General features: G+C 41.9%; 1 protein-coding gene across 1 annotated transcript in view; it reads right to left on the bottom strand.

Moving 5' to 3' along the window:
* Window positions 1-1,212: 1,212 nt before the first annotated feature.
* The window catches only part of PABIR2 (PABIR family member 2), a 74,484-nt gene continuing 52,199 nt past the window's right edge, over window positions 1,213-23,497 (bottom strand). The window contains exon 11 of the mRNA XM_070365456.1: window positions 1,213-1,409. The gene's annotated coding sequence lies outside the window, so the exon portion shown is untranslated. The remainder of the gene's footprint in view (window positions 1,410-23,497) is intronic.

The raw sequence follows: 23,497 nt of genomic DNA, 5'->3' as shown, positions 1-23,497 counted from the left end.
GAAGTAAAAATATTCCTACTCAAAGATAATATAATCTTATATGCAGAAAATCCTAAAGAATCTACTCAAAAGCCATAGTAGAGCTAGTAATCATGTTCATCAAGGTTGCAAGATACAGGATCAATATACAAAAATCAATTGTACTGCTACACACTAACAGACAAATTGAAAATCAAATTAAAAATTCCATTTGCAATAAAGAATGATTAGGAATAAATTTAGCAAAAGAAGTGTAAGATGCACACTGAAAAGTATAAAAGTCACTGAATGAAAATAAAAGAAAACCTAAATAAATGGAAAAACATTCCTTGTTTATGGATCAGAAGACATATTGTTACGATGGCAATACTTCTCAAAATGATCTACAAATTTAGTACAATCCCTAAAAAAATCCCAACTGGCTTTTCTTGCAGAAGTTGACATACTGAACCTAAAATTCATATGGAAATGGCAAGAGACCCAGAGCTAAAACTATAAAAACTCTTAGAAGAAAACACTGTTGTAAATCCTTGTGACCTTGGAGTAGATAACAGATCCCTAAACAGGTCACCAAAATCACAAGTGACAAAAGAAAAAAAAAAGGATACACAAAATTTTTGTGGACTACAGAAAAATTTAAAACTTTTGTACTGCAAATTATACCACCAAAAAGTTAAAAGACAACATACAGAATGGGAGAAAATATTTGCAAATCATATATTTGATAAGGGACTTGTATCTAGAATACATATACATATACATATATATATATATATATATATATATATATATATATATATATATATATATATATATATAGCTCTTACAACTTAGTAACAAAAAGTGTGTGTGTGTGCTTAGTTGCTCAGTTGAGTCTGACTCTTTGCCACACCATGGACTGCAGCCCGCTAGGCTCCTTTGTCCATGAAGATTCCCCAGGCAAGAATACTGGACTGGGTTGCCATTTCCTTCTCCAGGGGATCTTCCCAATTCAGGGATCAAACCCAGGTCTCCTGCATTGCAGGCAGATTCTTTACCTACTGAGCCACCAGGGAAACCCAGTAACAAAAAGACATATAACCCAAATAAAAGTGGACAAAGATCTGAATAGACATATTTCTCTAAAAAGAATATTTATTTAATATTTTCAAAGGGCCCATGGGACACCAATGCGCCTTTCTGGAAAAGGGCATGAGTGGAGCTCAGGATTGCTGCTGTGATGCCCCCGCTTAGTCGTGCCAACTCTTGCAGCCTCATGAACTGTAGCCCACCAGGTTCTTCTATCCATGGGGTTTTCAGGCAAGGATACTGGAGTGAGTTGCCATTTCCTCTTCCAGGGGATCATCCCCACCCAGGGATCGAACCTGCATCTGCCTGTATCTCCTGCATTGCGGGTGGATTCATTACCTGCTAAGCCATTGGAGAAACCCCTAAAAGAGAATATACAAATGGCAAATAAGTTCATGAAAACTGCTCATTATCATTAGTTATCAAAGAAATGCAAATCAAAACCACAAAGAGATACCACTTGGCACCCACTATGATGCAGATAATCAAAGACAGATTTTGCCAACAAGCTTTGGCAAGGACGTGGAGAAATTGGAAAGCTCACAAGCTACTGGTAGGAATGGAAAATATTGCAGCCACTTTGGAAAAGAGTCTGGCACATCCTTAAAAGGTTAAACATAGAGTTATCATAAGACCCCAAAATCCTACTCTAGGTACATATGCCTAAGAAAAATGAAAACATATGTCCACCCAAAAACTTTCATCCAAATGTTCATCACAGCACTTTTCACAATGACCAAAAGGTGGCAACAAATCAAATGTTCATCAACTGATGAATGGGTAAAGAAAATGAGATACATCCATACAATGGAATATTATTAAGCCATAAAAACAATGAACCTTGAAAATACTGAGAAAAGCAAAAAAAATAAAAACACCAAAGGCCACACATTATACTATTACATTTATATGAAATGCTTAGAATAGGAAAATCCATAGAAAAGAAAGATTAGTGGTTGCCAAGGGCTGGGGTTGGGTGGGCGGGAGGGAAAATTATAAGTGACTGCTAATGTGCAAGGAATTTCTTTTTGGTGTGATGAAACTATTCTGGAATTGGATAGTGGTAATGAGTGTACCTTAGAAGAAATGGAGTAGCCATCATGGTCAACAAAAGAGTCTGAAATGCAGCACTTGGATGCAATCTCAAAAATGACAGAATGATCTCTGTTCGTTTCCAAGGGAAACCATTCAATATCACAGTAATCCAAGCCTATGCCTCAACCAGTAACACTGAAGAAGCTGAAGTTGAACGGTTCTATGAAGACCTACAAGACCTTTTAGAACTAACACCCAAAAAAGATGTCCTTTTCATTATAGGGGACTGGAATGCAAAAGTAGGAAATTAAGAAACACCTGGGGTAACAGGCAAATTTCGCCTTGGAATACGGAATGAAGCAGGGCAAAGGCTAATAGAGTTTTGCCAAGAGAACGCACTGGTCATAGCAACACTCTCTTCCAACAACACAAGAGAAGACTCTACACATGGACATCACCAGATGGTCAACACCGAAATCAGATTGATTACGTTCTTTGCAGCCAAAGATGGAGAAGCTCTATACAGTCAGCAAAAACAAGACCAGAAACTTACTGTGGCTCAGATCATGAATTCCTTATTGCCGAATTCAGACTTAAATTGAAAAAAGTAAGGAAAACCACTAGACCATTCAGGTATGACCTAAATCAAATCCCTTATGATTATACAGTGGAAGTGAGAAATAGATTTAAGGGACTAGATCTGATAGACAGAGTGCCTGATGAACTATGGACGTAGGTTCATGACATTGTACAGGAGACAGGGATCAAGACCATCCCCATGGAAAAGCAATGCAAAAAAGCAAAATGGCTGTCTGAGGAGGCCTTACAAATAGCTGTGAAAAGAAGAGAAGCGAAAAGCAAAGGAGAAAAGAAAAGATATAAGCATCTGAATGCAGAGTTCCAAAGAGTAGCAAAGAGAGATAAGAAAGCCTTCCTCAGAGATCAATGTAAAGAAATAGAGGAAAACAACAGAATGGGAAAGACTAGAGATCTCTTCAAGAAAATTAGAGATACTAAGGGAACATTTCATGCAAAGATGGGCTCGATAAAGAACAGACATGGTATGGACCTTAAAGAAGCAGAAGATATTAAGAAGAGGTGGCAAGAATACACAGAAGAACTGTACAAAAAAGATCTTCATGAACAAGATAATCACGATGGTGTGATCACTCACCTAGAGCCAGACATCCTGGAATGTGGAACTCAAGTGGGCCTTAGAAAGCATCACTATGAACAAAGCTAGTGGAGGTGATGGAATTCCAATGGAGCTATTTCAAATTCTGAAAGATGATGCTGTGAAAGTGCTGCACTCAATATGCCAGCAAATTTGGAAAACTCAGCAGTGGCCACAGGACTGGAAAAGGTCAGTTTTCATTCCAATCCCAAAGAAAGGCAATGCTAAAGAATGCTCAAACTACCACACAATTGCACTCATCTCACACGCTAGTAAAGTAATGCTCAAAATTCTCCAAGCCAGGCTTCAGCAATAAGTGAACTGTGAACTTCCAGATGTTCAAGCTGGTTTTAGAAAAGGCAGAGGAACCAGAGATCAAATTGCCAACACCTGCTGGATAATGGAAAAAGCAAGAGAGTTCCAGAAAAACATCTATTTCTGCTTTATTGACTGTGACAAAGCCTTTGACTGTGTGGATCACAATAAACTGTGGAAAATTCTTCAAGAGATGGGAATACCAGACCACCTGACCTGCCTCTTGAGAAATCTGTATGCAGGTCAGGAAGCAACAGTTAGAACTGGACATGGAACAATAGACTGGTTCCAAATAGGAAAAGGAGTACGTCAAGGCTGTATATTGTCACCCTCCTTATTTAATTTATATGCAGAGTACATCATGAGAAACGCTGGGCTGGAAGAAGCACAAGCTGGAATCAAGATTGCTGGGAAAAAGATCAATAACCTCAGCTATGCAGATGACACCACCCTTATGGCAGAAAGTGAAGAGGAACTCAAAAGCCTCTTGATGAAAGTGAAAGAGGAGAGTGAAAAAGTTGGCTTAAAGCTCAACATTCAGAAAACTAAGATCATGGCATCTGGTCCCATCACTTCATGGGAAATAGATGGCGAAACAGTGGAAACAGTGTCAGACTTTATTTTTCTGGGCTCCAAAATCACTGCAGATGGTGACTGCAGCCATGAAATTAAAAGATGCTTACTCCTTGGAAGGAAAGTTATGACCAACCTAGATAGCATATTGAAAAGCAGAGACATTACTTTGCCAACAAAGGTCCATCTAGTCAAGGCTATGGTTTTTCCAGTGGTCATGTGTGGATGTGAGAGTTGGACTGTGAAGAAAGCTGAGCACCGAAGAATTGATGCTTTTGAACTGTGGTGTTGGAGAAGACTCTTGAGAGTCCCTTGGACTGCAAGGCGATCCAACCAGTCCATTTTAAAGGAGATCAGTCCTGGGTGTTCATTGGAAGGAATGATGCTAAAGCTGAAACTCCAATACTTTGGCCACCTCATGAGAAGAGCTGACTCATTGGAAAAGACTCTGATGCTGGGAGGGATTGGGGGCAGGAGGAGAAGGGGATGACAGAGGATGAGATGGCTGGATGGCATCACTGACTTGATGGACAAGAGTTTGAGTGAACTCCGGGAGTTGGTGATGGACAGGAGGCCTGGCATACTGCAATTCATGGGGTCACAAAGAGTCAGACATGACTGAGCAACTGAACTGAACTGAATGATTGTGCCACTTTTAAAATATACTAAAACCACTGAATTTTATACTTTAAAGGGGTGCATTTTATGGTATGTGAATTCTATCACAATAAAAAAATGGAGCAAAGTTATTTTTATTGGGAGATCAGTCTGATATTTGGTTTGGAACTCAGAAGGAATCCATAGAATTATATGACAGTGTTATAATAAAACTTTTCAATTCTCATCTTCTTATTTATATGATCTAGATTTATATGACCAGTTTGATAGAAAACAGCAAAATTTTGTAAGGCTAATTATCTGTAAGGATAATTATTATTCATTAAAAATAAATAAATTTTTAAAATTAATAATTAAAAAGATTTCTCAGTCCTTATGTATATAAAGAAAATTAGAATTGATGCTAAATATTTAATATTTCTAGCAATACAGTAATATTTATCCATGGATACCTGAAAAAAGCCCCATTCATTTCATTGAATTGCATATAAAGAAAAAATACTTTTTGCAACTATGAATTATTTTCAAAATATTTAAATATATTTATTTTGTTTTGATTATTTATGTACATTAATTGTAATAATTTTTAATAATTAGTGTTTTATGGGCACAGGAAATAAAAGTTAATTTCACTTTATAAGTATATCTTTGTTGCAGAGAAGCCTAATGGGGAAGCATTATAGGACTTTCACATATAAATAATGTATTACCTTAAGATAAAATTCTCTGAGGGAAATGAACTAGAAATACAAATTCAAGGAATAAAATGTTAAATGTTTGTATGTTTTAAAATAAAATGACTATGGTTAAAAATCACTTTGGTATTTGGTATTTAGAATACATTTAAAAGAGTGAAGTAAAAACATTATTTAAAATGCTGATATTTATAATAGATTGGAAATAATATCTTTGCAATTACACTTATGATTTTAAGATTGTGTGATAAAAATGTGCAAGGGGACACTATTATTCAAGATCAGGAAATATAACCTCAATCTAATCATGAGAAAAAAAAATCAGATAACCCTAACTTGAAAGGTGTTCTATAAAGTACCTGGCCAGTATCTTCAAAAGCATCAAGGTCATGAAAGACAGAACTGTTACAGTTTGGAGGAGACTAAGGAGTCATGACAACTGAATGCTATGTGGGATTCTGAAACAGAAAAAAAAGAAAAATCAGTAGACAGACTGGAGAAATCAGAACAAACTCTGATGTTTAGTGCAATGGACTGAATGTTCCCTGTTTCCCCAAATTCATATGTTGAAATCCTAATCCCCAATGTGGTGGTATGTGTAGGTGGGGCCTTTGGAAAATGATTAGGGCATGAGGGTGGAGCCCTCATGAATGGGATTAGTGCCCTTATAAAAAAGAGGTCCTAGAGAACTCCCTCACCCCTTCCACCCCCTGCTGACACAGAAAAGATGGCAGTTTGCAATGCAAAAGAGGACTCTCACCAGAACCCAACCATGCTGGCACCCATTTATCAGGCTTCCAGCCTCCAGAACTGTGAGAAATAAATTTCTGGTGTTTACAAGCCACCCAGTCTATGGTACTTCATTAGAGCAGCCTGAGTGGACTAAGACATTTAGTTAGTACTAGAGTACGAATGTTAACACTTAGGAAAATTGGATGCAGGGTACTGTTTTTTTCAACTTTCATGTAAATCTAAAATTACTTCAAAATAAAAAATTAAAATCTCAGTGGATTGTCCGGCAAAACCATTTGAAGACTGTAGAATTACATGCATCACAGTGACCATAAGATAAAAGCAAACCAGTGTAGCTCTTCCTGATTCTGAGACCCAAGAGAAATTTCTTCCCAGTGCCCTCACCGTGCTGATGTGATAAGATCCTCAGCATCCTCTTGCAGGAAACTGTGACAAGAGAGGCTCATTTTTCTTTCTGTGTCTGCATTGTATACTGAAAGGATGCATACATCCTTCTCAAGTGCATGTGCTCAATTTATTTTCTTTTAAAAAAGAGTGTTTTTCCTGATTACAAAAGCGACATGAACTTCTAACAGAAATTTTAGAAAACAAAGATATTCAATAACTATAAAGAAAAAAATTAAAATGCCTACTCTTGCACACCATGATGAGTATATTGGGCTATTTTCTCCTTGTCTTTTTCCATGAATATATCTGTGATTTGTGGGGTTTTTTTTAAAAATATTGATCATCCTGTTGTTATTGTAAGCTACTTCACTTTATAATTACAATATATGACCATCTCTCTACATCATGACATGCTTTTCCCCAACATTATGTAAGTATGTATGTATTTTCAAAGGTTATACTCCATTTATAGTTATTATGAAATATTGGCTATATTCCCATATATTGTAGCTTATTTTATACATAACAATTTGTGCTTATTAATACACTACCTCTATATTAGCCTCTCCCCCTTCCCTCTCCCCACTGATAACCACTAGCTTGTTTTCTATACATGTGAGTCAGTTCCTGTTTTTTTATATACATGTCTTTGTTTTATATTTTAGATTCCATATATAAGTGATATCATACAGTATTTGTCTTTCTCTGTCTGTTTTATTTCACTTAGCATAATGCCCTCCAAGATCATCCATGTTGCTGCAAATGGCATTATTTCATTCCTTTTTATGTCTGAGTAATATATATATATATATATATATATATATATATATATATATATATCACATGTTCTTTATCCAGTCATCTGTTGTTGGACACTTAGGTTGCTTCCAATCTTGGCAACTGTAAATAACACTGCTATTAACAGTGGGAAGCATGTATCTTCTCCAAGTAGTGTTTTTGTTTTTTTCAGACATATACTCAGGAGTTGAATTTCTGTGTCATATGGTAGTTCTATTTTTAGTTTCTTGAGAAACCTCCATACTGTTTTCCACAGTAGCTGCACCAATTTACATTCCCACCAATAGTGTATAAGTGTTCCCTTTTCTTCACATCCTTGCTAACATTTGTTATCGGTGTTCTCTTTTTAAAAGTTGATTTATTTATTTTAATTGGAAGCTAATTACTTTACAATGTTGTGGTGGTTTTTGCCATACACTGACATGAATCAAGCATGGGTATACTTTTGATGATAGCCATTCTGATAGGTATGAGGTGATATCTCACTGTGTTTTTATTTTACATTTCCCTGGTGATTAGTGATGCTGGGTATCTTTTTATGTGTTATTGGCCACATGCATTTCCTATTTAGAAAAAATGTTTATTGTGTTCTTTTGACCATTTTTGATTGGGGTGTTTATTTTTTTGATGTTTAGTTGTATGATCTGTTTATATATCTTGTCTCCAACATCATTTAAAATCACAAGATAAAATTCTTGGGTAGACCAAAACTGATGTTACTGGCCTGCCATTACTGGACCATGTGCTTGTCAACCATACAAAGGCAGGGACTCTGTCCCTGACAGAGTCTCTGCACTTCGAGTAGACACTTAGACCAGGACAGATGGACCAACACATGATTTATGTATAGTAAATGCCAAAGAAGAGGGGATTTCTGCTCTACCAAAACATAAACAGGCCCCAGAATATTGTCATATCTAGTGGGTAATGGTGTGCTGTGTATAATCTCCGTGCACTTGTATTTAGGAAAAAGTTTTCAAGTGTATCTCCAAATATCATATACATATAATTTTAATATATTTATTTATATATTTATCAATGTATTTATACTTATGTAAATATATTTTTAGTTTACAAATTATATTAATGTACTATACACTAATATAATAACCAAGGACATTCTATAACATACAAAAATAAAAAGTATTTATAAATTACGGGTATATTAGTAATTTTAAATTATAAGCTAAGTTTAGTATATATGTTCTGCATCATAAAGCATATACAGAAATTGGAAATTGAGGGTCTTCCCTGGTGGTCCAGTGCTTAAGACTTGATGCTTAATCCCTCCAGGCATTTCAAATTGACTCCTGCAGAGGTCTGCTGACTTGGTGCCACATGGCTCTTGGTTACATGGCTGGTGTGTTGTCTATTGACTCTAGATTGTTGGAGCTAGTGGGGAAGAGACAGGCCATTAATCTGTCTAGCACTTAGCATTCTGTTAGCTTTCATTGTTAGAGGCCACAGTGATTTGTAGATCAAACACTGGCCCTGAAGTCAGAAAACCTGGGTTTTAGTCCTTCCTCTGCAGCTTACTTAGTTGTTTGACCTTGGCCAAGCCAATTTATCTCTCTGAAGGAAGTCACAGTGCAGCACAGGAAGCCGTGTCACTGGGCAGAAGAGACAGCTGTAGAATCAGGCAGACCTAGCTCAAATCTCAGCTGTGCCCTGTGGGTACCATGTAATTTGGGGCCAGCTGATCTTCTCTTGGCTTCTATGTTCTCATTTTTAATTGGGGGGATAATAATATGTATCTCATAGGCTTGTGAAATTCTGTGAAAGTTACTAGAATGGTACTCAATAAGTTTGCTCAATCTGACTCATTTAAAGGTAACCACGATTACTGAATGTCAGAGTCTTCCAAAATCGTATGTTCCAATCCCCTCAGTCTACAAATAAACATAATGAGGACAAGACCTGGGGAAGAGAGCGTGTCTAAGGCTACCCCTGAGTTCCATCTCTTCTATACAGTCAGTAGACCTGGATTCTCATTAGGGTGCTGACACTGGGAAAGACTGAGGGCATGAGGAGAAGGGGACGACAGAAGACAAGATGGTTGGATGGTATCACTGACTCAGTGGACAAGGTTGAGCAAGCTCTGGGAGATAGTGAAGGACAGGGAAGCCTGGCATGCTGCAGTCCATGGGGCTGCAAAATGTCAGATATGACTGAGAGACTGAAAAATAACAACTTGTCTCCAAGTAAATTCCCCTTAAGCACCACTTTGCTGTGATAGATATTTTTCTACATATGAGGAAAGGGAAGGGCAGGACAGGGAAAGGAAGGGAAGGGAAGGGTCATGACACTAAACCAAGGCCCACATGTCAGATCAAAATGTTCAGCCATCCAGAAGGAATTTGGGTGACAATCACATTCATGATAGTGGTTCACATACTATGTACACAGGGTATTACTTTAACTGCTTTTTATATATTAACATACTTCATTCTAACAACAAATTTATAACCCACATGTTACACCTGAGGAAACTGAAAGATTTCAAACTTGCCCAAGGTTCTAGAGTGGGAAAGCTGGGATTCCAACATAAGTAGTCTGGGCATGCATCAGAATCACCTGAGAGCTTGTGAAAACACAGATGACTGGGCCCCATCTCCAGAGTCTCTGATTCAATAGGTCTGGGATTGAGCCCAAGAATTAGCATGTGTAAAAATTTCCCAGGTGATGCTGAAGCTGCTGGTTGAGGGGCCACACTTTGTACATGAATAGTATATAGCTTTTACACTCTGAACTGTCTTATTACACCACCAAGATCATTCTCCTTTGAAAGCCTTTATTGACTCCCCCATAATCTTCAAGATAAAGCACAAATGCCTCCTTGGAACATTCAGGTCATGTCATGGTCTGATCTTATTTAACTTTCTAATCTCACCTCCTTCTGGTACGCTCCATACACTCCATGCCCACCCTCCAAAGCTTTTTTTTTTTCATTCCAAATGTACCACAAGCATTCTCTGGCTTCTGTCTGCATTTGTCATTCCTTCTCTCTAGGATGAATGCATCCCTACACACTCCTCCCACCAACACTTGAAAAACTTCTTGTGCTTCAAGATTAGAAATTCAGTGCAAGCACAACCTCCTAGTAGAGGCCCTTCAGGTTCCTATGTCCTACCTGCACTCCAAGCTGGAACGAGGGGCCTCCTTGGAGCTCCCAGTTCTCTGGCCTTCTTTCAGTTATAGCCTTTCTCTCATTATGCTGTGATTTTCTATACATTGGTTTCTCCTAGAACCACGAGAGATCTGTTTTATTCATATCATTATGTCCAGTGCCTGACACCTGGTAAATGTTTGTTGAATGAATACATAAGGTAGATAGTTGAAGAACATCTCAATAACCCAATGACTGTTTAAAAACTACTTGGTGAAAATATGGAATCAGAAAAAGCAAATTGCTTCTTGCTTTAAGCCTCCCCCAATGGAACAGAATTTATCGATCATTCTTTGTGTCCCCTCTTTCCTGCCCTCTCCTCTCCCCATCCAGCACTGGAGTGCCCTCTCCTCTCCCCATCCAGCGCTGGAGACACTCTGCTTGTGCTCCTCAGGCTTTCCAGTCTTTCTGCCCTAGTCTCTGGATGCCTCTAGGTCACCCTTAAAGCTGCCCCTTCTGCTGTTGGGAGAACTTCATGTAGGCACCTCTGTTTCCAGCAACACTACAGGATTCAGCCAACTCTGGTCTGCAAGGTGTACTTCTCTCATCCCACCTCAAAAGTAGGGAATATCTGGGACAGAAGGAAAGAACTAGGGGCATCCATCTTGGGTGACATGGATTTCAACTCTCTTTCTGGAGTGTGGCTTAGTCTCTTCAGAGGAGTCTTTTGAGGCTCTTAGAAGAGTGGAATGGGCTCTTCTCTCATATAATCTCTCATTATATTTTTCTCTTTCTCAAATGAAGGCAGATAATGAATGCTGGTTGGCCTTGTGATTTATGAGCTCCTTGAATAGAGGTTACTCCACAGAGAACTAAGAAGCATGAGACAAGTTTAATATTTATAACTGCTAAGTCACTTCAGTCGTGTCCAACTCTGTGCGACCCCACAGACGGCAGCCCACTAGGCTCCCCTGTCCCTGGGATTCTCCAGGAAAGAACACTGGAGTGGGTTGCCATTTCCTTCTCCAATGCATGAAAGTGAAAAGTGAAAGTGAAGTTGCTCAGTCGTGTCCAACTCGTAGCAACCCCATAAACTGCAGCTCACCAGGCTCCTCTGTCCATGGGATTTCCCACGCAAGAGTACTGGAGTGGGGTGCCATTGCCTTCTCCGATATTTATAACTAGCTTCACCCAAAGACAGGCCTCAAATTTCATCAAAAGAGTTGTGGGACAGCCAAAGCCAACAGTAGGGGGAGTTATACCTTGTAAACGGTAACTATGAAATGGGACCAACCAGCTCTGGTGGATGTTCAGATAGAGAAAGTCACTTAACAAACAACAACTACAACAAGCAGCAGGAACAGCAAACCCTAGGGTCCAAGAAGAATCTGATCTCCAGATGGAACACATTATAATATTCAAAATGTCCAGTTTTCAACAAAAAATTATGAGACCTACAAAGAAATAGCCCATACACATGAAAAAACAAAACAACCAATAAAAACTGCCTCTGAGGAAGCCCAGATATTGCATTTTTTATACAAAGATGTAAATCAGCTATTTTAGGTATGTTCAAAGAGCTAAAGAAAATCATATCTAAATAACTAAAGGAAGGTATGAGAATGACATCTCAATAATAGAGGTATCAATAAAGAAATAGACATTATTTTTAAAAGAACCAAATAGAAATTCTGGAGTTGAAAAGAACAACAACTGATATTTAAAAATTCAATCAGTTCAGTTCAGTTCAGTTGCTCAGTTGTGTCTGACTCTTTGCAACCCCATGAATTGCAGCACGCCAGGCCTCCCTGTCCATCACCAACTTCCTGAGTTCACTCAGACTCACGGCCATCGAGTCAGTGATGCCATCCAGCCATCTCGTCCTCTGTCGTCCCCTTCTCCTCCTGCCCCCAATCCCTCCCAGCATCAGAGTCTTTTCCAATGAGTCAACTCTTCGCATGAGGTGGCCAAAGTATTGGAGTTTCAGCTTTGGCATCATTCCTTTCAAAGAACACCGAGGACTGATCTCCTTCAGAATGGACTGGTTGGATCTCCTTGCAGTCCAAGGGACTCTCAAGAGTCTTCTCCAACACCACAGTTCAAAAGCATCAATTCTTTGGTGCTCAGCTTTCTTTATAGTCCAACTCTCACATCCATACATGACCACTGGAAAAACCATAGCCTTGACACTAGTGAGGATCAACAGCAGATTTGAACAGGCAGAAGAGAAAATCAGAAAACATGAAAATGTTGATATTCAATATGAGAAACAGAAAAATGAGCAATAAAAATGACCACAGCCTCAGAGACCTGTGAGACACCTTTAGGTATACTAACAGGCATGTAATGGGACTCTCAGAAGAACAGGAGACAGAGAAAGAAACAGAAAGAATGTCTGAAGAAATAATAGCTGAAAAGTTCCCAAATTTGATGAAAAACAGTAATCTACACATCCTAAAAGCTCAACTAACTCCAAGCAGGATAAATTCAAAAAGGTCAACACCTAGACACATCATAAGCAAATTGTTGGAAGCCAAAGGCAAGAAAAGATCTTGAAAGCAGCAAGAGAGAAGTGACTCATCACATACAAAGAGTCATCAATAAGTTTAACAGTTAATTTCTCATCAGAAACCAAGGAGGCAAAAGGGCAGTGGGATGACATAATCCAAGTACTAAAAGGCAAAGCCATCAACTAGGAATTCTATATCCAGCAAAATTATTGTTCAAAATGAAGGAGAATAGTATTCTGCCATAAAAAATGAAAGAATGCAATCTTGCCATTTGTGACAACATGGACTGACCTTGAGGGCATCATGCCCTTGGATAGAGAAAGACAAACACCATATGATCTCACTTACATGTGGAATGTTCAAAAATAAAAACAAGCTCATAGATACAAAGAACAAATTGGTGGTTGCTAGAGGTGGGGGCTGGGAGTTGGACAAAATAGATGAAGTAGGTCAAGAGGTATAGACTTCTAGTTATAAAATATATGTCATGGGGAGATAATATACAACATGGTGATTATAGTTAATAATACTGCAGTATATATTTAAAAGTTACTAACATAGTAGATATTAAAAGTTCTCATCACAAGAAACAAAATTGTAACTATGTATTTTGATGGATGTTAACTATTGTGGTGATCATTTCATAATATATACAAACACTGAATCATTATGTTGCACACCTGATGTTATATGTCAATTATATACAAAAATAATACAATGTTATATGTCAATTATACTTCAATTTTTTAAAAGAGTGTTAAAAAAGATATGGCAAAGGGAATCCGTCAGGCTAAAATGGAAGGACACCATACAGTAATTCAAATCCACACAAAGAAATAAAGAACACTAGTAAATATAATATTTATCTATAAATATTAAAGATATTAGTGTATCTGTAATTTTGTATCTTTGTAACATTTGTAATTAATGTATCTTTGTAATATTTTTTCCATTTCCTTGAAAAGACAACTGTATAAAGCAATAATTACAAATCTCTGTTGATAGGAACAGCATGGGGAAGGATGTAATGATGGCACACGTTTTACAGATGAAGCTGAGGCACTGGGAGATAGTGTGCTTTGCCAAGGTCACACCACAGTCAAGAGGCAGAGGCAAGAAGTGAATGTCTGCCTGATTGCAGAGCCCATGGATATAAACCCCTTTCTATGCTATGTAAGGAAGAGCCTTGGGCCTCTTTACCTAGCTGTCAGATGGGGCTCTTTGGAAGAAGCTCAAAATATTCCACCAAAAAAGATCCCTGAGATTAGCTCCTCCTTTGTAGATTTCTACTGTAGTCCTCATAGTGTTCCCAGAATGGGGCTAGGCACACAGCAGATACTCAAAAATTCCAGTTGGATCGAGTTCCACTAAAGTGACCTACATGGCTGAAGGACCCAAGGAAAAGCCAGGTTTAGTGAGGAAATGGCAAGACTAGATATTCATTAACTGCTTCTCATTAACTGCCAGGCACCATGCTAAGTGTTTATACGTATTCAAGTTGTCTGCTGCTGCTGCTGCTGCTGCTAAGTCGCTTTAGTCGTGTCCAACTCTGTGCGACCCCATAGACGGCAGCCCACCAGGCTCCCCCGTCCCTGGGATTCTCCAGGCAAGAACACTGGAGTGGGTTGCCATTTCCTTCTCCAATGCATGAAAGTGAGAAGTGAAAGTGAAGTCACTCAGTCGTGTCTGACTCTTAGTGACCCCATGGACTGCAGCCTTCCAGGCTCCTCTATCCATGGGATTTTCTAGGCAAGAGTACTGGAGTGGGGTGCCGTTGCCTTCTCCGATTCAAGTTGTCTAGTTTCACCCATATTAGAATCTGTACATTAGGTTCTATAATTATCCTGTTTTATGGAATAAGGAAGGTGATGCACCAAGTGTGTAAGTAGCTTACCCAAGGTCCCACAGCTGGGAAGTGGTAGAGCTGGAATGCAACCTTACAGTCTGGCTGCAGGGCTCATGCCATGTTCTTTTTGTTCAACCACATCAGGAGTATCTGAAATTTTTCAAGCTATAGACATTAGTTCCCATATAAGGAGCTGACTTTCAGAGCCACTAGTATGATCTCAGAGGTAAGTACAAGAAAGGTGGCTTTTTGCCATATCCTTTTATCTCCCACTTGCTGGCTGATATCTGAAATTTTACATTTAGAGATTTATTCCTTTGGCTTAACTTTCCCCTGAAACAAAGATCTAGGAAAAAGTATTATGATACTCTCTCCAGAGAGATGACTTTATTGCACACATGCAGACAAGCCAAGGTCAGATACAATCATACTTGGAGAAGGGAGAAAACACAAGATCATAAAGGAAAGCATGCTTTTTCTCCATGGAAGAGAAAGCAACAAGGTGAAGAGTGTCAAGAGACAAATGCCATCGTTTTGGAAAGGACCAGCCTTTGTCCAATGGCAGTCATTGTTCTGGAGACATCTTCACAGACAGCACTGAGTTCCCGAGAAGGACAGTCTTTCTTGTGGCAGTCTTGGAGGATGGGTCTTCAGGGGAAATGGTTCTGAAAACCCTGGAGTCATCTGTTTATCCTGGAATTCCCTTCTTGTTATCTCTGAAATATTACTCAGCACAAATTCCTCTGATTGTCAGTACCATTATTGCCATCTGGGAAACAACTCCTGCCTGTTAAAGCAAGAGGAAAGGGGCTGAGGAACATGATGTGGGGAGGGTGGAGTAGCCTCCTGGTTCGGAGGTTGTAGTTGAGAGGTGATGGGGGAGATGCTCTTGCCAGGGCAGGGTTCTGCCCTTGATGACTGCATGACCTTGAGCAAATCATTCTGGCTGGTGCTCTCCCCTTCACTGGAGTTCAGTTGCCTTCTGTATGCTGAAGGCTCCCACGCTTATATCTTTATACTGAACCTCCCCGCTGAGCTGGAGCTGTTGTCCTTGGAGGGCTGAGGTGGTGTCCACTGAACACTCACAAGAAGAAACATCATTTAATTATACACATCTGTCTATAAGACAAAGAATTATCCCCCCTGACTGCAGAGCTTGTGCTCTATGCTACACCGTGTTTTAATTCCAGTGCCACCACTTGAGAACTGTGTGAACTCGATTAATATGCATGAGCCTCAGTTTCCTGGTCTATAAAATGGCAATATAATCCTACTTACCTGTTACATATTAAGCACTGTGCCTGGAATGTATTAAGTGTTCAATGTGTGCTTTTTTTTTTAATAGCATTTTTTTTTTTGTTGTATGGAATTAGGGTTAATAGTCATTTCCTCAACATCCTGAGCAGGTATATTTTCCTTTGTAGGATAATTGAAATTACTCTTAGACGCAAGATGCACCTGTTAATAATCTCACCCAATGAAAGCAAATATTTAAATATGTGCTTTGAAAAGTGAAGAAATGAGCCATGGTTGGGTTTGATTTCCAAATTCATGTTTCAGGTGTCAATAGAAGATTGAATCCTTTCTCTATTTGGAAACATTTAAATCAAATGAAAACCAATTTGAGTCTGAGAAGCACTGGGCAAAGCCTTCAGCCTTTTTGTCTAAACTAGAAGCCACCCCTAGGAGCCTGGCTCTAAACTCACACACATGCGCCATCTGGTACTTCACAAACGCTGTCAACCAAACTGCCAGGGTGGAGCAGAGACTCCGGCACCATCTGACAGAGACAGTGTGGTCTATTTGGTGGGATTTCTGGGCCACTGGGAAGTAACTCCTTCACCCCATTTTCCCAGCCATTCCATCCTGATGCTTGAAATGCTCGCAGTGTCTTCTAAGGAGACTCAGTCCAGAAATATCTACCCTATTAGTTTTTATACCAGCACTGTTGGCTCCATCCATGGAGACTTTTAGCCTCCTTGAGACTCCTGTTAATATGCAAGTATGCCTGTTATGCCCCGGGCTCTTACCAGCTAACTCCTAACTTGCAGTTAATTCCTTAACAGGGCTTGACCGAGTAGGGCAGCAGACAAGGACATGAACTAGAGGGCTGCCTGACAGCAGGAAGCCAAGGAAGTGGTGCCAAAAGAGGTGGAGACCAAGGGTCAGAGCCTCTGACCCAGTCTCATTGCATAAGGCCCTTGAGTCCCTCCCTCCACTCTGCCTACAGCTCCAGACAGAAATTAAACCCAGCACCCGAGCAGCCCGAGACTGGGCCATCAAGTCAGACCAATTTGGGCTAATGGGTGCAGAGGAGGCTGGTCTACATTATGGACCATTTTTCAAAGAGATACAGTTTTATGACTGCCCAGCCGGTACAGTAGCATGGAACTAATAGCTCACCGAGGGCTGCCAAGTCCCAGGCCTGCCAGATCTGTTTTAATGACAAGATAAGAACCATTTATAATTAGCACATTTGGTCTGTAAGTGGGCCCCACTATACTCCTAGCCAACAGTTTGTTCCCAGGGTCATGACGAACATGTAGCCATAATGCTTACTCCATTTTTACCAGGGTCTTAAAGAAAACCCAAGTTTTATGAAGCCCAGCCCCCAGCAGATGCTTTCAAATGCTGAGGTAGGGCCATCCAAGCAGTGACTCAAGTTATGCTGTTGCCAGATCGTCAAAAAGCACTACTGTAGGGGTGGAGAAACCCTGCCATCTGCTAGCAGGCAATGCCAGCACTCTGAGGCAGGAATGGCCCCAGCCTCCCTTATCTGCTAAGAATATGTACAGTTTCCCTTAACATTCACTTAACATGCTTTTTCAAAGGGCATCCAGTACAGAGTGGGATGTAGTCAGAAGTGAGAGATGTAACTTGTTGGTTTCAGCCAACCACACTGTGAGTGAAAGACATCTCTAGCAATCTGGAAGGGGAGATGGTGAGGGCCCCCACCGCTGTTCCCTAATACCGCTGGGAATAGACACCCACTTCTGTTTCCTCCCAAGAAAAGTGAATGGACAACAAGGATCCTGTGTGCATTCTCTTGCCATGGTACACACTCACACACACTCCATACACAAGTCCTTTGTTGAGCTCCAAGGCAGGAAATGGGAAATTCAAATACAAGCGCCTGAGAAGCCATTCCATTTCATTTTCAGGGGGCTTCTCACCATTCTGCAAAGGAGCCAGCCCCAAGTGACACAGACCAGAGCCCCTCTCATGGAGTGTTATTTCTCATCCTCAATAGAAAGCGAAAACTCCCAGGGCTCAGGGCAGGAGAGGCTTCGCCTGATGGAAGAAATCTCCACAGGCGCTGAAATTTTGTAATCTGGGGTTGGCCTCATGGGTGTGGTGGATTTGTGTTTCAGTAGAGTGAACATGTAAAAGAGATGAATGTACGCAAAAAAAAAAAAAAAAAAAAAGAAAGAAAAAGAAAATCACAGGAAAAGCTCCAAAAACCCACTTGAACTGGGTCTGAAGGAAAGAATGTGAAAGAAAGTGAAGTCACTCAGTCGTGTCCGACTCTTTGCGATCCCATGGACTGTAGCCTGCCAGGCTCGTCTTTCTTTCCAGGCAAGAATACTGGAGTGGGTTGCCATTTTCTTCTCCAGGGGATCTTCCCGACCCAGGGATTGAACCTGGGTCTCCCACACTGCAGGCAGGCTCTTTACTGTCTGAGCCACCAGGTAAGCCCTGGTGGCTGAGTCTGAAGGGGCAGCCAAACAGAGAGAGGCTCACTTTTCTCCTTCAGACATCTTTGTCCTCTGGATTGGTGGACAAACAGGGAGTTCATGAGCTTGTACACGCAGGCAGCATGTGCCCCAAAGCCCTGGGCTAGGCAATAATGGGGGAATAGGGGTGCCTGGGGCTGTTTTCTCAGAGAACTGGCGATGTGGAAGGATAAGGAAGCTTTGAATCATCAAAGGGCAAGAGGACTTCAGATGAAGCAAAAACTTAAAAGCAAAAATGAGCGTGGTAGGGTGGCAGGGGTGCTGGAGGCCAGGAATGAGCCTGGCTTGCAGAGAGGGCCCCAGGCCGGGAGCATTGAGAGGTAAGGAAATGAACAAAACAAAACAAAACAAAACACCAGATTGTACTTGTCAGATACTACAGGTTATTGGCATAAGAGTGTTCACTGCCCTTCCTTCAGGGGGAAAAAATGTTTGCAGACCGACGTGAGTTTTCGTGCTGCGCACTCCAGCCCTATCGATGTCTGCCTAGTGGCCTCACCTTTGGGGAATAAATCTGCTGTCTTCAAAGATCTGTATGGGTCCCAGGAAACCGGGTTGAGGGTCTTTCTCGGATGAAATACAGTAAGCCAGGACAGCTGTGCCTGACATTTCATGAGTAAAACAAGGAGGGCTGTGCCTGGCTCTGCCTTGCCTGGGAGGGAAAACATTCCCGCGGGAGCCCCCACCTCCAGCCCCGACTCCAGTTCCCACTCTGCCCCAGAATTGGGAGCCCTCTCAAATGTGCTGGGTTGAAGGTTGAGAATAAATCCTGGATATTGTTTCTTTTGGAACTCCATCCAGAGCAGCCTTCCCACACTTAGCCTATTGTCCCCAGCCCATTGGCCATGACCTGGGCCTGACCCCAAAAGCAACGCCTGGCTGGTTTCTGGAGAAGTATTAGCACCACGCAAGCCTCCCCAGAGCCCAGCAGGTCCAGTGCTCTGCCCCTCTGCTCGTGGGGCCCTGCAGGAGTTAAAATGCAGGCTTAGTCCCCTACTGCACACCTGCAGAGGGGCTGCAGGCCGGCTCTGCCCCAGTGGTTGGCATACAGGGACCTCATTCACAATTCACTGTGTTCCCAGGGACATTGCCTATCACAGGCTGCTCTTCCATGGGCCTCCTGCTAACGAGTTGCTGCTGCTCACAGTCAGGCTGCTCTAATCTCACAGATAGGCCTGAACCTCCCTCCCTCAGCACATTTTTTAGGAAGGGTATTTTTTTTCCTCTCTCCCCCCTCTTTTTTTTATCATCATCAAAATATATTCACAAAACACCCACATCTCTGTCCACACTATAAATCAGGGTGGGGAGCCTCTGGCCCACAGCCCAGATCTGGCCCTCGGCTTGATTCATCTGGCATGTGGGGGATACTGTATTGGCTGCCACAGCTGCAACCCAGAGAATAATGCCTGCTCCCTCTCCGCCTCCCACCCCCTGGACTGCAGGGGCCGGCCCATTCCAAAGGGAGCCTCGAAAATAGCCAGACTCAGATGGGGGGGGGTGGTAGCTCCTGTGACTCCTGCAGTTGCTATTAAACAGGAACCAGGACTCCACAGCGAAGGAAGTGATTTTCATAATGAGAAGAGTCACATGTAGTGGCCATTTTGCTAATTTCCAGGACTGACCTAACAAAACACATCACCTACATTTTCTCATTTCACCTTCCCAATCATTTCATGCTAAGAACTCTCCTTTTCACCTGGAGTGTAGGAAGCAGGGGCTCAGGAACTTCAACAACTAGGAAGGAGCCCAACTGGGAATCAGAGCGGGCCAGCCTCCAAGAGTGTTCTGCTCTGAGCTCCAAGGTGCATCACTGAGGCTGTGTCACTGCGCTGCACCTGTGCTTATGATTCTTCTCCGTGTCCCTACAGCACATGCAGAAGCCACGTGGTGGTTCTGGGATGACTGTGCATTCGATTCCAGCTACTTAAGTAGGCAACTTAAGCTCTAATGATTTATACAACCAGCAAACAAAACTGAAGTACAGAGATAATGTTCAGAAGATTACTGAGAATTTTAAACTCTCTCAGGTGAAACTCTTCTCAAGTCCAGAGCCCAAAGAAATAGGTGGATGCTAGGGGAGTTTCTGGGCTTCCCTGGTGGCTCAGTGGTAAAGAATTTGCCTGCCAATGCAGGAGATGCAGGTTCGATCCCTGGGTTGAGAAGATCCCCGGGTTGAGAAGATCCCCTGGCAAACAAAATGGCAACCCACTCTAGTATTCTTACCTGGGAATCCCATGGACAGAGGAGACTGGCGGGCTATAGTCCATGGGGTTGAAAAAGAACTGGACACAACTTAGAGACTAAACAACATTGGAAAAGACCCTGATGCTGGGAAAGATTGAAGGCAGGAGGAGAAGGGGATGACAGAGGATGAGATGGTTGGATGGCATCACTGACTCAATGGACATGAGTTTAAGCAAGCCTGGGAGATGGTGAAGGATGGGGAAGCCTGGCATGCTGCAGTCCATGGGGGTCGAAAAGAGTCGGCACGACAGAGTGACTGAACAACAAAAGGGAGTTTCTGATAAAGATTACCCTGTCCTATTTGCTAAGATAGGCCATGACTAACAGGGCTACAGAAAAGAAGAAAGGGGGTGAAGAAGTTCTGAGCAAAGTCTCAGTCTCTGAGAGACCTCTTCAAACCCTCCCATGGCATTTCAATACTCCAGTGAATTATTGGCACATCTCTTCATCTACTAAAAGACTGCACTGTGACGGCATCTCTGGGCAGGTGAGCTAGAGCCCAGAATTTATGTACCAATAAAATACAGTATGTCTCTGAGCACCAAGAAAGATGTTGTGAATCTAGAAATATCCAACAGATGAAGGGTTAAAAACAGAAAGGGAGCAGGGGTAAGTTCACAGGCCCCAGTGTCAGACCATCTGTCTACCTTAAAAAAAAAAGAAATATAAGCTTTTGCCTGATGTGAAATCTGTAAATACCAGTGGACCCGCAAATACCCTCTGCTGACGCTGCAAGGCAATAGACAACTGCTTGGGTTTAGGAAAAATCAGGGCAACTCTAGACTGATCCAGGAAAGAGGAGGCAGCTGCTTGGTGACAGAGACCCAGAGTTCCCCTGACTCTTGTTTATTAAGGCCCAAATGAACAGAGATAGAGAGTAAAAGAAAGAGTTGGCTGGGCCCCTAACCCCACCAACAGGGTGGTCCCAGACTCCAACAGCTGGTACTAAGTACAGCTCGTCCTCCCAAGGTCCTTGGAAATGGAAGCTTTGCTATGCTCGTTACTGAGAGGGTTCTGGCACTCTCCAACCTGTTTGTATCTCTTCATCCTCTCTCTCTAAACAGTTGTTGTCTGGCAGGCACAGCTGCAGGCTCCTCAAAGCCATGGCCTCAGACCTCTGGGAGACCCCAGTGAAAGGGGTCAAGGTGAGGAGTGTCAATCTGAAGGATATCGCGCCTAATTCTTAGAAGTAAGCAGACCCTGCAGGCCTGACCACAGAAAACCCCTGTCTCTTTTCAGAAGCAGCTCACTTCTTTCCCTGTGTGGCACTCCAGAAGCCAAATAACTTGGAGGAGTTTGATTCTACCCAGAGAGAATTGTATAAAAACTGCAAGAGTCTAAGGAAGTAAATCAAAATAACAGTGCATCTAGAAGCCTGGTGACCTATTTCCTGAATTGGCTGTTGGAATCGCCTTCCCAAAGAACAGCCAATTGTGATGTGTTAGTATTTTCATGCAGCGCAGCCCTCTGGCATGGAGGCGCTGCCCCATTCCTTCCCAAGGAAATTCCACTGCAGGCAATGTTATGATTAGTGGACTAATAACACTTGTCGTTGGAACACTCCAGACAAAGCTGCAGTGTGGACTGGCCTCCAAGTCCTTTAATCACCTATTTCATCATCTCGACACTGGAGCCCTGGCAGTAGGGATGGGCTTGTGGATCCCAATAATTAACCAAAGGGACAGCTGCTTGCTTGCATGGGGATCTCCCTTCCCTCCATTCATAATCCCAAGCCAATTTGGGGTGTTAACTGGTGTGGTTACCACGTCCAGTGCTGAATGGCAGCTAGAAAAATAGGTGCTGCAGGCTAATTCCAAAGCAAGCCACCTGCCCATTCACTTCTGATGTTCATGCACAGACATTTTCCTGGTGATTAGCTTGCTGGGGTTCTGGGCTGGGGCCAGGGGAGAGTCCGGGAAGTGAGTGTGTGTTGACACCACCTGACTGAGGGCACTGCTGAGTCCCAGCACTTATAATGGTGAGCTCCTCTAGCCTTCCCCTCTATAGTGCATGGGGCCCCGGGGAGAGGAGACAGAATCTCTAATTGCACGAAGGCCTCTCTGAAGGAAGCAATCAGGTCTATGGGAAATGAAGCGGAGGTGCTCAAGAACTGTCTACCCTACTCCTTCATTTTTATCTCTTTGGATTGGGCTTCATGCCAAATCAAGATCACTAGCTGAAGGCAGATGCTGACTGTCTTTAGATGAACTGGTTTAGAAGTGAGCATTTAGAAGAAAAGAATATGATAATCTAGGCCAGTAGGGGAGAAGGAGGCTGGTATGATCACAGAGATAGGAAAACAATCTCCTGGGACTGACTGATCACTCAGAGCCACTGGCTAGCCACACACCAGTGAATGTGTCCTCCTTTCTAATCCTGAGAGCCATCCGGGCTTCTTGGCCACAACTTTGAGGATGGAAATCAACACATAAAGGCCAAACGAAGTTGGGGGTAGTGGTGAGTAGCGAGAGCAAGACAGAGAGGATGAGAAAAGAATCTAAAAGGAGAAAGGTCATTTATTGTTGGAAGGTAGAGTGCTAAGAGCAACATCGGCAGGCCTGGAGCAGAAGCACTGGGGCTCTGGGATGCCTGGAACAGGCTGCAGGGAGAAGCACTTTCCCAGTGCAGAGTATTTGATTATTTGAAACACAGTTCTGTA

This window comes from Bos mutus, chromosome X (genome assembly GCF_027580195.1).
Source record: "Bos mutus isolate GX-2022 chromosome X, NWIPB_WYAK_1.1, whole genome shotgun sequence".
Taxonomy (NCBI): domain Eukaryota; kingdom Metazoa; phylum Chordata; class Mammalia; order Artiodactyla; family Bovidae; genus Bos; species Bos mutus.
This window is presented reverse-complemented; position numbering and strand designations above follow the sequence as displayed.